Raw genomic sequence first — 13,176 nt, 5'->3', positions numbered from 1 at the left:
ACACAATTATGAGATAAAGTGGCCAGAACTCCCTCCTATTGAGTTATCCTCCTTACCTTGATTATAGCCTCTCTATCTAAGTTTCCTTAGGCCAGAACCACCTTTCTGCAACATTTATTTTGGTTTTCCTAATTTCATGGAATCAGAATGATATTTAAAGTTTTTAGTATTGGCATTTCCTCTGGGAAGCCTTACCTAGGCAGCCTCTCTCCCTCAGCACAGGACACATACAACTATGGTGGATCCAGTATATTATATGTCAGTCTTCAATGTCAGCTATTGATGTGCCTATATTCTCTCCATCTTGTTCTGCATCATAAATTCTATGGCATTAGGGATTTTGCTCCATATGTCTTGAATGCAAAATGCCAGGTAGAAAAACAGACAAAGCACTCAAGATGTACAGAATGCCTTGACCACCACCAACTGGCACAAACTTACCCTTCCACCATTATATGCATGCCTCCACCTTTCCCTCTATTCTAGCCATCTAAGATAGCTTGGTTGGGCTCTTTGGGGAGTCTACTCAGACCAGCACACATACGGGATTTGCACATGAGTTGTAACAAGAAAGAGAGATACCTGATGGAAATCAGAGTAGAACCACACTCCCACACACCATGCAGAGCTGGAACTAGAAATTGTCTGTGAATCTAAGGCAGCGCCAGACCCCAGCAGCAGTCATGGGGAAACTTCCCTAGTGTCCTTTGGAAAATGTGACATGGTTTCTCGTGACTGTCTATTGCAGGCACCATTTGGATTCCCTTCTCTCTACTACTAACACTTTTTTCTCCTACATAGATGCTTTTCTTCACAAGCAGAGCCTTGAAAACTGATAGGCTTCCAGGAATGGGGGAGGGGTGAATTCAATTATGATATATTTGACACATTGTAAGAGCTTTTGTAAATACCACAATGTACCCCCTCCCAGCACAACAATAAAAAAAGAAATAAAATAAGTTTAAAAAAACAGTCACAGTCAATAAAATGTGAAATAAAACTGAATTCTAAGTGGGTATTAAATTGTAAAGATGATTCGAGAGATGCAATATATTCAGCTGTTGTCCCTGAATTCTTTTCACACAGCACAAATTGTCCCATAAATGTATCCTATTTCTATAACAATGTGTTCCATTGCAGACTTTGAGTCACTCAGTTTCCTCCAGGCCTCAGTCAATCCTTGCCTAAGTCCCTCAGGCTACTGTTACCCTGTGACAGGGGAGCAAAAGCCCCCGCTCTACGCCCTCATTTCAGTTGGAACAACCTGATTCTCAAGATACTCAGGACCCAGCCATCAGCTCAATGCTGCTGCCTCCATTAAGAGCTTCTCCAGTTTGGCTACTGGAGACTCTGCTTCCAATGTTTCAAACTTTGGACTTTTTGTTCTGAATTCCAGAAACGTCCAAAGACACAAACTTGAAAGCAAAATGGACTTTTGCCTTTTCATAGAAATATGAAAAGAACTTCACTAAGACTGAAAACTAACAAATTCTTCTGTTTCTTATAGGATGAAACATCCAGCATTTTGCATGCCTAATTAAGCAATCTGGTTTTTGCTTTGAAGGCTAAGCCATTCTTCATAATTTTCAATGACTAAGTTGGAAAATAATGCTCCCAATTGTCAAGAATTGAAAAGTGCTTCTACAATTACACATAGTGCTTTCACAAAACAGATGAAGTCATTGAAGCATCTGCCAGTCTTCTAAATCTGGAAATACAATTCCAGATGATTTGGGAAATTGGAAACTAATTTGTGTATTTCCTGGTCATTGATTTCCTATTCTTTTTTTTCTTTCTATCTTTCTTTTTTTTTTTTTTTGGCAGAACTGGGGTTTGAACTCAGGACCTCCACGCTTGCTAAGCTAGCACTCTTACCACTTAAGCCACTCCACTCCTCTTTTTGTGATGAGTTTCTTTCGAGATAAGTTCTCGCGAACTATTTGGTCGGGGCTGGCTTTGAACTCTGATCCTCCTGATCTTTGCCTTCTGAGTAGCCCCCATGATCACATGAACCAATTCTTTGTACTAAATCTCATTCTAGATTATAGACATATATACATGCATCTCAGCTTATGATAGGCTTATGGCCTGGTAAACCCACTGTAAGTTGAAAATGCACCTAATACACCTTATTGTGGTTCCCCTTTCCCCTCACCATGACGACAGGGCTGACTGAGAGCTGTGGTCATTGCTTTGTCTAGTATTGCAAGAGAGGTTTGTGCTGCATATCACCAGCCCATGAGTAGATTAAAATTCAAAATATATTAAACTTAAAATATATTTAAAAATATAATATAATTAAGTATAAATATATTAAAATTCATATATATGATTGTTCTTCTGTTCCTGATTCTCTTCTCCTTTTTTTACTCTGCTAATGTGCTGATCACTAACAAAGCCTGACTTGTCATGAACTTCGTTTTGTAACAGGCATGTCTGCTTACTGCTCCATATCCATGCCCTCTCCTGATTTCACCTGTGTGGTGTAGGTGGCATTGTCTTCAGGGGTGTGCTCGGTTCCAGCAACAGAACCATGATGCCCTTTCTCCAGTCCAGACAGGTCATCAGCTTGGCAAAATGATTCATTCATGGAAAACATGAGCCCAGGAGAAGGAAAGTCCCCACTCTTCTCTGGACACGGTCATGTGAGGATGCGAGGACAGTTTGCTACAGCCATCTTGCTCCCGTGAGCGCAGTCAAGGCAGCTGACACCCATCGAGAGCACGGTCAAGAGAAGAATCCTCTGGATACTGTTTGAGCTTTAGAGCAAGTAGTATCCCAAATCAAAACTTCCAGAGACTTCTAGTTATGTGAAGCAGTATATTCTCTTTCTTCTGAATCTAGTTTGATTTGGGTTTTCTATGACTTTTACCATGTAGAGTCCAAATACAAAGTCTTTTCTGCATTTCTTCAGTAGTATCTCCTATGGTCTGTACCTCGATGAACAAACTTGAGTTAGGGCATCTGTAGCTATTCAGCCACTACTAACACCCACGCATGGAAAACACTAACAGATGAGGCAGAGAAAATTCCATCCTAATGACATTGAGCTGCTAAATCCATATGAGCCTGTTAACCTGTACTGCACAATCATGAAAAGCCAATTTGGGTTCTTCTTCTTCATCTCTTGTAACCAAAAGATTTCTAACAAAGACAGTGACGAGGGCAGACAATCTCATATAGTAGTGGCTGATTTGCATAGCCACTAATGTCCTAAATACTGTGTAAAAGTACCCCTGAACTTACAATCTTAACATTTGACTTTAGCTTGTTTGGTTTACCTAAAAAAAGTTGAAAAGCAATTTTTGCTCAACATGCATGGCTTAATGCAAAATCTAATGCCCTTACTTTCATATTTGCTTTATTTGTTATATTACATCATAAGAAAAGAATCTGATAATTTTACAGGTTCTAATACATATGCTGATTTACCTTACCCCTTTTCCAATTTTCTAGAAAGTCCCATAAGAATTTCTTTTTCAAATGACTGGCATGTTCTCTCTGCCTCCCTATAATCAGAGATTCATTTAGAAAATTCTGATGCCTAAAAAGTATTCTTTAAACTTGTAATCTGCCAAGAGAAAAATATCCTACCACAGTTCAGCTATGCTATTCCCACAAGACCAGGATCAACTAAACACAGAGAACTGCTACATTACATTTCCAACTTAGACTATTTTGCCTGGTCTTTGACTTGAAGCATGTTCCCAAAAATGAAGAAGAGAGCATTTCCTTATGAATGTCTTCCAGTTCAGTTCTCCCCGGGTGTGTACAGGGGAAAACTTGAACACAAACACAGTCTATAGAAAGGGAAGGAGAGTTAAATGTAGCAATAGAGTAATAGGCCACTGGACCTTTTGTCTGAATTATTTGACTTGGCCCATGAATCACACACATCAGATAAGTACTGGTTTCCTGTTTCCTTTCATACTCTTCCTTATCAGATCACCACATCACAAAGGAGCTGATATTCTCTCATCCCTGACACACCACCTCCTAGCAAATATGGGACGATCTAAGCTTTATAGGACCTGAAGTTTATACCATTTCAGACTGCACTGTCCAAATGCAAAACTTAAATTTTTGAAAGTGACCTGTACACGTGAGCAGCCCTAAGCTTAAGTTTCATTTACTCCATGGGAAATCCACCACTGCCCCTCTCTAAGAAGGCATGGGATCCAAGGGCATAGAGCACCTTACACATGTAGGCACTTGATAAAATCCGTTATTACCAAGAAATAAAGCTTTCTCTGTGTTCCTTTAAGTTCCCTGCTGCTCTCGCTGTCTTTTGCATAGAAGTCATAATTAAATTCTCAAAATCTACAGCAAAACCCAAGAAAACTCTAGAATGTTCTGTGTGAAAGGAACATTAGATAAATTGCCAATGCTTCTTATTCTTAGATAAAGAACAGAGCTTAAGATGGGCCAAAGCCTGTGTAGGTAGCAGAACATCTAGTCCATAAGACTTGAACTCAGTATTAGATCCCAGATGCATAGAAGAACCAGAGAACCACATGCAGGCCACATCTTCTCTTTCTCTCAAAGCCCAGAATTGTCTTTCGATAATTACAACTGTCACAGATTTTGAGAAAATAAGGACAGTCACCAACAAAGGAAAGTTTCAACCTGCCTCTGGAGCATGGATCATGGATAGGGCTATCATACAGCAGAGAGAGGTTCAGGACTAGCATTAAGAGAAGAGAAAAGGATTAAGATAGTTTGCTTAGAAGAATCTCAAACCCTAACAATAGCTCTGGGCTCAGTCAGGAGATTCTACCCTGACAGAGTGAGAGGTAATGAATTAATGGGAGACCTCAAAAGTGCACACATGGACCAGCCCAGGTTCCCACCCCCCTCTTCCTATCCTCCATTTCGGGAGCTAATTTTCTTTGGAGTAAAATGTTAACACTTCTGCAAAGGCTCTGAACAAACTACCTGAGAAAAGATAATGCTTTTCCCATGCATGTTGACTGAAGTTCCAGAGTCAGACTTTACCATAAGTGAAGTATGCCACCTGCTCAGTGGGAAGTCAGTGCATAACCACACAATGAAAGAAACCCAAACAAAGCACCTAGAGCTTTTATCTTAGACTTTGTAGACCACTGAATCTACAAAGAGTACACAGATGCACTCCTCTAAAAAATAGGCCAAGATTACTAAGCAAGATAACCCAGAAGAAACAGGGAAATTCCAAAAGCAAAAGAGACACACTTTAAACAATCCAATTATTATAAGGAGAGCTCTAAGTAGCAATTACATCTAAAATATAATAATAAGAAACTCTGAAAAAGGAACCATCAGAGAACAAGAAATTGATTTTTAGGGATTAAAAGTATAATTTCCAAGATTAAAAGGAAATTTAAGGCTCCTAAAACAAAGTTGAAAAACTCCCCCAAAATGCACACGTAAGACTAATGGGCTGGACATGGTGGTTCATACCTGTAATCCCAGGTCCTGGAGAGGAAGAGATAGAAAGATTGCAGTCCAAGGCTGGATCAGACAAAGCAGGAGACTTGATCTGAAAAGCAAACTAAAAGCAAGAGGACTGGGGGCATGGCTCAAGTAGTAGAGCAGTTGCCTAGCAAGCACAAGACCCTGAGTCAATACCCAAAGAGAAAGAAAAAGAGACAGAGACAGAGAGAGAATAGAAAAGTAATTCATGAGATCTAACATTTAACTAAAAGAAGTCTGGATAAACTACCAGGGGGAGAAAAGAAAGCAGAAGTATTTTCATAGGTTCTGTAGGGGAGAAGGAATAAAGAAAGGAGACAAGCTGAAGGGTGCTGTGTGGAGCATTTCAGGGCCTCAAGCTCTTAGACGCCATTTGGACTGTTATCATCCACCATATTACTCTGATGTATACCCAGTCTATCCCAGTTACTGGCAAGTCTTGTACATTTCCACTCTGAACAGGTGTCAGAACCACTTCCGATATTACACATCAGCCTAACAAGCTTGCTCCAAACAACATACACCAATGTCAAATCAGAAGGAAAATCTTCAAGATTTAAAGCGACATCAACTAAAACCTCAATTTCACTCTCCCTTTCTAACTTAAATTGCCATCTCACACTCCTTCCACATAAAGATCCTGGAATCCCACTTGGGCTCTAGCCACCCCTGCTGGCCTCCATTCCCCTTGATCCAGTTTTTTACAGGACACGAACTGGCCTATCTCACTCTCCACTGAAGCTCAACCATCTTCAAGAGTGTACCTAGCTTTTTTTCTGCTCAATTGAGAAAACAGAGACACATCTTCCTTATGAGAAGCCAGCTCACTTGGGTTGGAAGCATGGCTAAAGTGGTAAGGTGCTCTGAGTTCAAGCACCAGTACTGCCAAAAGGAAGAGGAAGAGGAAGAAGAAGAACAGGAAGAGGAAAAGAAGAAAAAGCCAGCTCCTTTTACCAGGGGCTTAATTTTAATAAGAGAGACCTCTGTTAAGGGCTCATGTTATGCTATGTGTTTTCTGTAGCCAGCACCACCCTACAGGTAGATCTTATTACCCTCCCAACTTGAAAATGTCAAAACTGAGCTTTAAGGGAATTAAATAATTTGCCCAAGGACAAAACATGAGTAAGTGGAAGGGCAAGAATTTTTGCCTAGGGTTTGCTCACTTCAAAGCCCATGAGCTTAGTGTTTCACCACAGCCTTGGCCTAATAACTTATATTGGCATTATATTTTATAAGCACATTTATATACTCAGTCAGTTTTATTGTTGTAACAACTCTATGATATAAGCTATTAGCCCCGTTTTATAGATGGGACTACTGAGGCCCCAAAAAGGAAATCATTTGCTGTTGACTACATGGGGCACTCTGGACTTCCTGCTTCTTATTATCACAAGCAGCTAGTTTTTATGCCACTTTTCTGCTCAATTTTTGTCATTCAATATAGGGGTATGATCTGTGGTCCTTTGGATTTTGCTACCAATTGTTTCATGGCCAAACTCTTTATTTTATCACTCAACACCATCTTTAATCTGGCCACAACACAGGGACCTTGTCCCTGGTCTCATGGTGCACCCATACCTGCTATGCTTAGCCCCATCTTTAAACCTGTGCCCAGGCTCTATTTCTTCCTTCGATACCCTGTTTCTTCTCTCTATACCAATTCACCCTCATTGTCTAAATGACCACATCAGATTCAGAGTGAGCATCCATCTCTCCTTTGCTCTACTCAGGAATAGCCCATAGGATTCATTTTGACTTCTCTATAGGATGGGCATTTATAGTTTTATACCAGACACCACCCACCCCCCATCGCTTGTGTTTACTTACGCCCCCATGAGGCCTTTGTGTTTTCAAACCTGTATAAGCTCTTTGAACAAAACAAAACAAAAAAAAATCATATATCTCTACATTTTCCCTTCACCCAGAACTTGGGACTAGAAGGGACACAGCACCCAGTAAAATGCTCAGCCAACACTTGAGTTAACTGAACCAATGGCCTTTGAATTGCTCTTTCCCAAGGCAAGCATCTCTCCTCAACTTCTCTTGAAAGCTTGCCAGGTGCTCGTGACCTTCCTTTGAGTCACTGGCTGTCCCCCCACCCCCATGTTCCAGGCTTATTTTTCCACTGACCTGACGTTCTGATGGGCCCGTGCATATTCTTCATTTGTCTTTACTTTCTGCTCTTTCACAAAGCAAAATGTGAAGTGATCCATGCTTCCATTGGCACAGTTCACTTGGGACTTTTTTTCCCTCCTAACTAAACCATTCATGTGGAGGAAGCTTTTGATCCAGGATTCAGATATTCAGTCGCATTTTACATAACCAGAAACCATGCTTGGTGGTTATGTAAACTCTGGTTTTGTCTTGAATAGCCAGACAAGAGTCTTTACAATTTGGGTTAAAGCAAGTTGTCAGCTTCCATTCGTTTCTGATGAGCTGAATAGCAATGGTATCTCACAATAGTGTGTCAAAGAGATTCGGGTATGCTGGGGGAAAATATTTAAAGACAAAATATTTTTTAGACTTTTTTTGCACTGTGTTGTTATTTTCATATAAAATACCTAAAAAGAGATCAGTTTTCTCTGAACAGTTTAGTGAACAGCAGTTAGAAAAGAGATAACATACCCAAAGTGGCCCACTACAGAGCAAGACACTGGATCAACATTAAATGAAACTGTCTTCATTTGTATTAAAAATGCTAGGTAAGCCAGGCATGGTAGTGCATGCCTATAATTACAGCAGTCAGGAGGCTGAAACAGGAAGATCGTGAGTTCCAGATCAGCTTGGAAAGCAAGAACTTTTTCAACAAAACACACACACACACACAAAAAAAATGAAATAAAAAGTAAATAAAATGCCAGGTGAGTGGCCACTTCTTAAACTTGATGAAGCAAGTGTCTTTTTGTTGTGATCAACAACCTTCTATTTGGGCAAGCTGCTTTCTCACACACATGCACTGTCAATTAGCAGTGAGAATTTGGAATATTTTTGAAAGGTAATGACATCTAGAGGAAAAGGCATGAAAGTAGCAAGTGAGAAACTGAGGAACTAAAACAGTCAACTCAGTCCACACCAAACAACTGGTGGCCCATTGCAAATTTTGAAACAAATTTCCTGTCTTTAATTTCTGGGTTCTTCAGCTTGTCTTGCCAAGGAGACTGCTCTTCACTATGACACCTGTGGCTTCTCTAGAGAACCTGGTGCATGTTTAGATTGACTTGACCTTTTACCCCCAGGCTTCTACCTAAAAGTGATCAAACCACTGAAGGAGGTTTCTATCCTAACTAACAATGTAGAGCTCAATGTGACTTTAGTCAAAGTTTGCCTACTGTAAGGACATTTGTCTAATGACTAGTGAGCAGAACCTATGCATCTTACACTTCAAAGGGGATGAAGGAGGCTGTAGACTGCCATCTCAGACATTCCACTTGGTGATCTGGAATTTTAAGATATCTTGCAGCCTGATTAATGGAGCAAGTGCACATGCTTCCTGGTCGCTCATCTAAGTAAGTAAACGAGAGCGTCCAAAAGTACAAAGTGTCATTCCCTATAACAGGCATGGACTAGCTTTTAAGGCTAACAATAGAGAATTCTATTAAAAAGTCTCCTCAGCTGGGGTTGGTAAATAACTTGTCCAAAGTTGCACAGTAACTGGTGGGGCTAGAACAACCTCTCCTCTTTCATTGCATAATGTTCTCATTGTGGAGAACTTAGGAAACATAAGTATAACAAAAATACTTTAATTTGCTCATAATAATCAGAGATAACCAGTAGTTCCCTTCACTCATTTTGATATGGATATATAAAATAAATTCCATTTCATGCTGCATTTATTCAACATAATATAAAATTTCTCCATTCTCTTCCATGAATTCCTTGTGTTCTGAAGAGTATTATAGCATACAGATGTAGATGGCCATTTAATTTGCTTTTGCTTTTAATTACTTTATTCAATGACACATTAAACATCTTTATACATAAGTTTCTATTGAAACCTCTGTTTTCAGAAAACAAACTTTCTGCTCTTTAGGAAGATACTTTTTAAAAGTATACAACTTTTAAAAATACTTGATTTATATTTTTGAAGTGTTACATCAATTTATTTCATGTTAAGCCCACTCTAACAATCCCATAGTACTACACCCTACCAATATCATTTTTGGAAATTTTTGCTAATTTAATAGGTGAAAAGCTATTTTGTTGCCATTTCATTTGTTGCTTGTTTGATTTTTGGTTTTTGATTTTTTTTGTTGTTGTTGTGACTGGGATTTGAACTCAGAGATTCACACTTGGAAAGCCAGCACTCTTATCACTTGAGCCACACCTCCAGCCCATTTTCCTTTGGTTATTTTGGAGATGGGGATCTCTCATCTCCAAAGCTGGCCTTGAACCATGATCCTTCTGATCTCAGTTTCCCAAAAGTCATGAGCCACCAGCTCTGGGCTGTGTTTTTTTTTTTTTTTTTATTAATAGATATGAACATTTGCTATGTATCTAGAGGCTATTTAAAGTTTCTTCTTAAATACAATTTCTCATTCATGTGTTTTGTCTCCTTTTCAAAAGAGATATTTCATATCATGTATCAATGATATGAGCTCTTTATATATTAAGGATATTATTCATTGCCTGTATTTTTAAAGGCTTTATTTATTTTGAGTATTTATAGAAACATGATAATTTAGAAAGACACTGACTGCAATAAGGAAAAAGTAAGTACACTGTGCTCCATCAGTCTTGTGGGGTATTCTGCACTGAGAAATGTTTCTGAGAAGTCTTAAATGATATTGGGGATGTTTATTTCATGGTGTTATAGGAAAAAGTAGAAGTAAGTTGAATGTTCAGTATGATAAATTCAAAACATAACAGTGATGATTTTTGAGTATTGGGTCTTTAGTTGATTCTTTTTTCTTTCTTGGGTAGATGTGTAATGGGATAACATATATATTCAAAGTTTTTGATAGTTAGAAATTGCTACATTTTCATCAGAAAAGAAGCAAGGAACTTGAAGAAGGAAGAGGAAGAAAAGGAAAAAAGACACTCCCACTAAGTGTGGTGAACCACACCTATAATCCTAGCATTCAGAAAGCTAAGGCAGGAAGACAGGTTCAACACCAGCCTGGACTACAAAGTGAGACCCAGCCTCCAAAAAAACTGAAAAAGAAAAAGACACTCTAAAAGAACCAAAACACCATAGTAGAAAGCCAATCTTCCACACAGGATTTCACTTTGGTATAAGCTTTGTGGGAATGTCTCTGGGAATGTGATTCTCACACATGGCCATCTTGCTCTGAAAAGCCACAAGACTGCAACAGGCAACTGAGGGCTGGGGCACTAGGCTGTCTACCCTCATCTTTTCTAATCCTCACTAGGGACAGTCTGGCTACAGAGACCAATGTGACCTCTTGTTTTAGCTTTCCATTACTGTGACAAAATACCTGACACAATTGACATATAAGGAGTGATGGGGAGTTGGGCTTCTGCTTTCAGAAGTGTCAGTCCATGGTCACTTGGCCCTGTGCTTTGGGCCTGTGGCAGCACAGTACATAATGGGAGGAACATGTGGCAGAGGAGGCCTGTTCACCTCATAGACACTGGTGTCCCAATATCCCTTTCAAGGTCACACCCCCAATGACCTAACTTCCTCACACTAAGCCTCACCTCTTAAATGTTCCACCACCTCAATAGTGCCAGAAGTTGGGGAATAAGCTTTAACACATGGGCCTTTAGGAGACCAAACTATCAGACTCCTAAATGCAAGAGATGGGAGTCAGTCTAGGCTTTGGAGAATCCCAACTAATTCCCAGCTGGGAGGAGTTGAACCACAAAGTTGAATAGCAAAGACTATTCCCTCCATCTCAGGCCTGGAGGGTATGGATTACAATAACACACACGGACACACAATCCCCACCCCCAACTGTTAGTCACCAGCCACAGCATGGAGGGAAAGCTCAAGGCAGGCTGGTCACCTGCCTGCACAAGACGGGCCCCTCATCTCCATTCAACTTGGTTTTCCAATTTTCTTCTCATCACACAACATTTTACCTTCTCAAGGTTTTATTGTCCCTTAGTGACAGAAGTACCGTAGACTTTTATGGCTTTGACCACAATCAACCCTTTTTAAGTTTACTGTTGAACTTAAAGGCATTTCTCCAAAAATCATGCTGTTCCCAGAGGGAAGAAAAAGAATTAAGGGCAGGACTTGACATCCCCAGACTACCAGGCATGGTACTGGTTCTTAGCCTTGACTGCTCATGGCAGCCACCTGAGCACTCTGTCAAACCACTCGTGCATCAGGGTTAACAGCTGAAATCACCAATGTCAATCAGGGCTGAGCATTTCCAGGCAAAAATGATGAGTGACTGCAATTTAGGAGAACAACTAAACGCACAAGAAGGATTTGAGACAGACCCAGGACCTCAAGGAGCTGGATCATTTGTAGCTGAGTAATCAATTCAAGTTTCTAATGTCTTTTCCATCACTTCAGACTACATCACCAATGAGCAGCTGTCTTCTCTGTTTTCCAAGTCAGCAAAGACAGGGTTAAAACATCTTGCCCAATGTCCCCTCACTAATACAGGATGAGGCACAGATAGATTGAATAATATAATGGAGCCTAAGGCCCCAAGCCACAGTCTTAACATCCTTGCTATTAATAGAACACTGTTTACAATGGAGTGGAAGAGCTTTTTAATGGAATTGGTGTATGTGCAGAATAGTGTTAAATCAGTGGAAGATTGAGAAAATATTAGGGGGAAATTTGCTGCTACTCTCATTATTAATTTGTAATGGGTCTTTAATACAGCAACAAATGAAAACATCTTTGACTACCTGTTAAGCCAATAGATATAATGAAGAGGAAAAAAATCAGCATTTTAAAGACAATTACTAGACATGGATTTAGTAGTGAAAATTCTATTGGAAATAAGCCCAAACACTCTGTCTTTACAAAGCATATAGCCTAATGTTAAAAGTATTATTAGACCAAAAAGAAAAGTATAATGATGTACATATATGAGAAGTTTATCAGTTAATGAACAGAATACAATAGTTTCAGTGATTTGAAGTTTAATTGATAATTTATTTTATTTCTAATTGTATAAGTTAAAAAGTGAAAAAATCAATAAGAAAAAAACTAAATGAAGAAAAACTAGAACGGAGAATTTAGTGACTTAGATGCATATTTATATGAGAAAATGTTTCAGATCTCCCTGGATGATAAAATGTTGAAAGAAACATAAAAGGAGATGATGGGAAATTTAATAAAGTCAAATTAAAGAATGTGTTTTTCCCATACAACGATTTAGTTGTGGTTACATCCAATAGATAAAGAAACAGAAAAAAAGAAGAAAAAGTTTAATCTTATTAAAAACAGTCTTGTAAACAGACAGTAATATTTATTTTTAAAGGTTTGTCCTCCTTTGTAGGAATATGTGTTTTGTTAACATAAGAGATCCAATATGTAAAGCTAAGGAATCCAGGAGATGCCATTAGATTGGGAACTTGAATTGGGAGTGGGTAGGCAGGGAGACTGGAGAGTCCCGGGGGCTGCCCTATGTTCTTGTCACAAACCTATTTAAGCGACAGGTTCAAAGAAGGAAACTCTCAATCTGTAGCCCAGGACAAGTTCCTCGGGTTTCTGGGCCACAGAGTGAACTCACAGAAATGCCAGTCCATCTACAGTCAACGACCAGGAAAATGGAATAGATGACAGATCTGGAAGGAGCC

This window comes from Castor canadensis, chromosome 8 (assembly GCF_047511655.1).
Source record: "Castor canadensis chromosome 8, mCasCan1.hap1v2, whole genome shotgun sequence".
NCBI lineage: Eukaryota > Metazoa > Chordata > Mammalia > Rodentia > Castoridae > Castor > Castor canadensis.
This window is presented reverse-complemented; position numbering follows the sequence as displayed.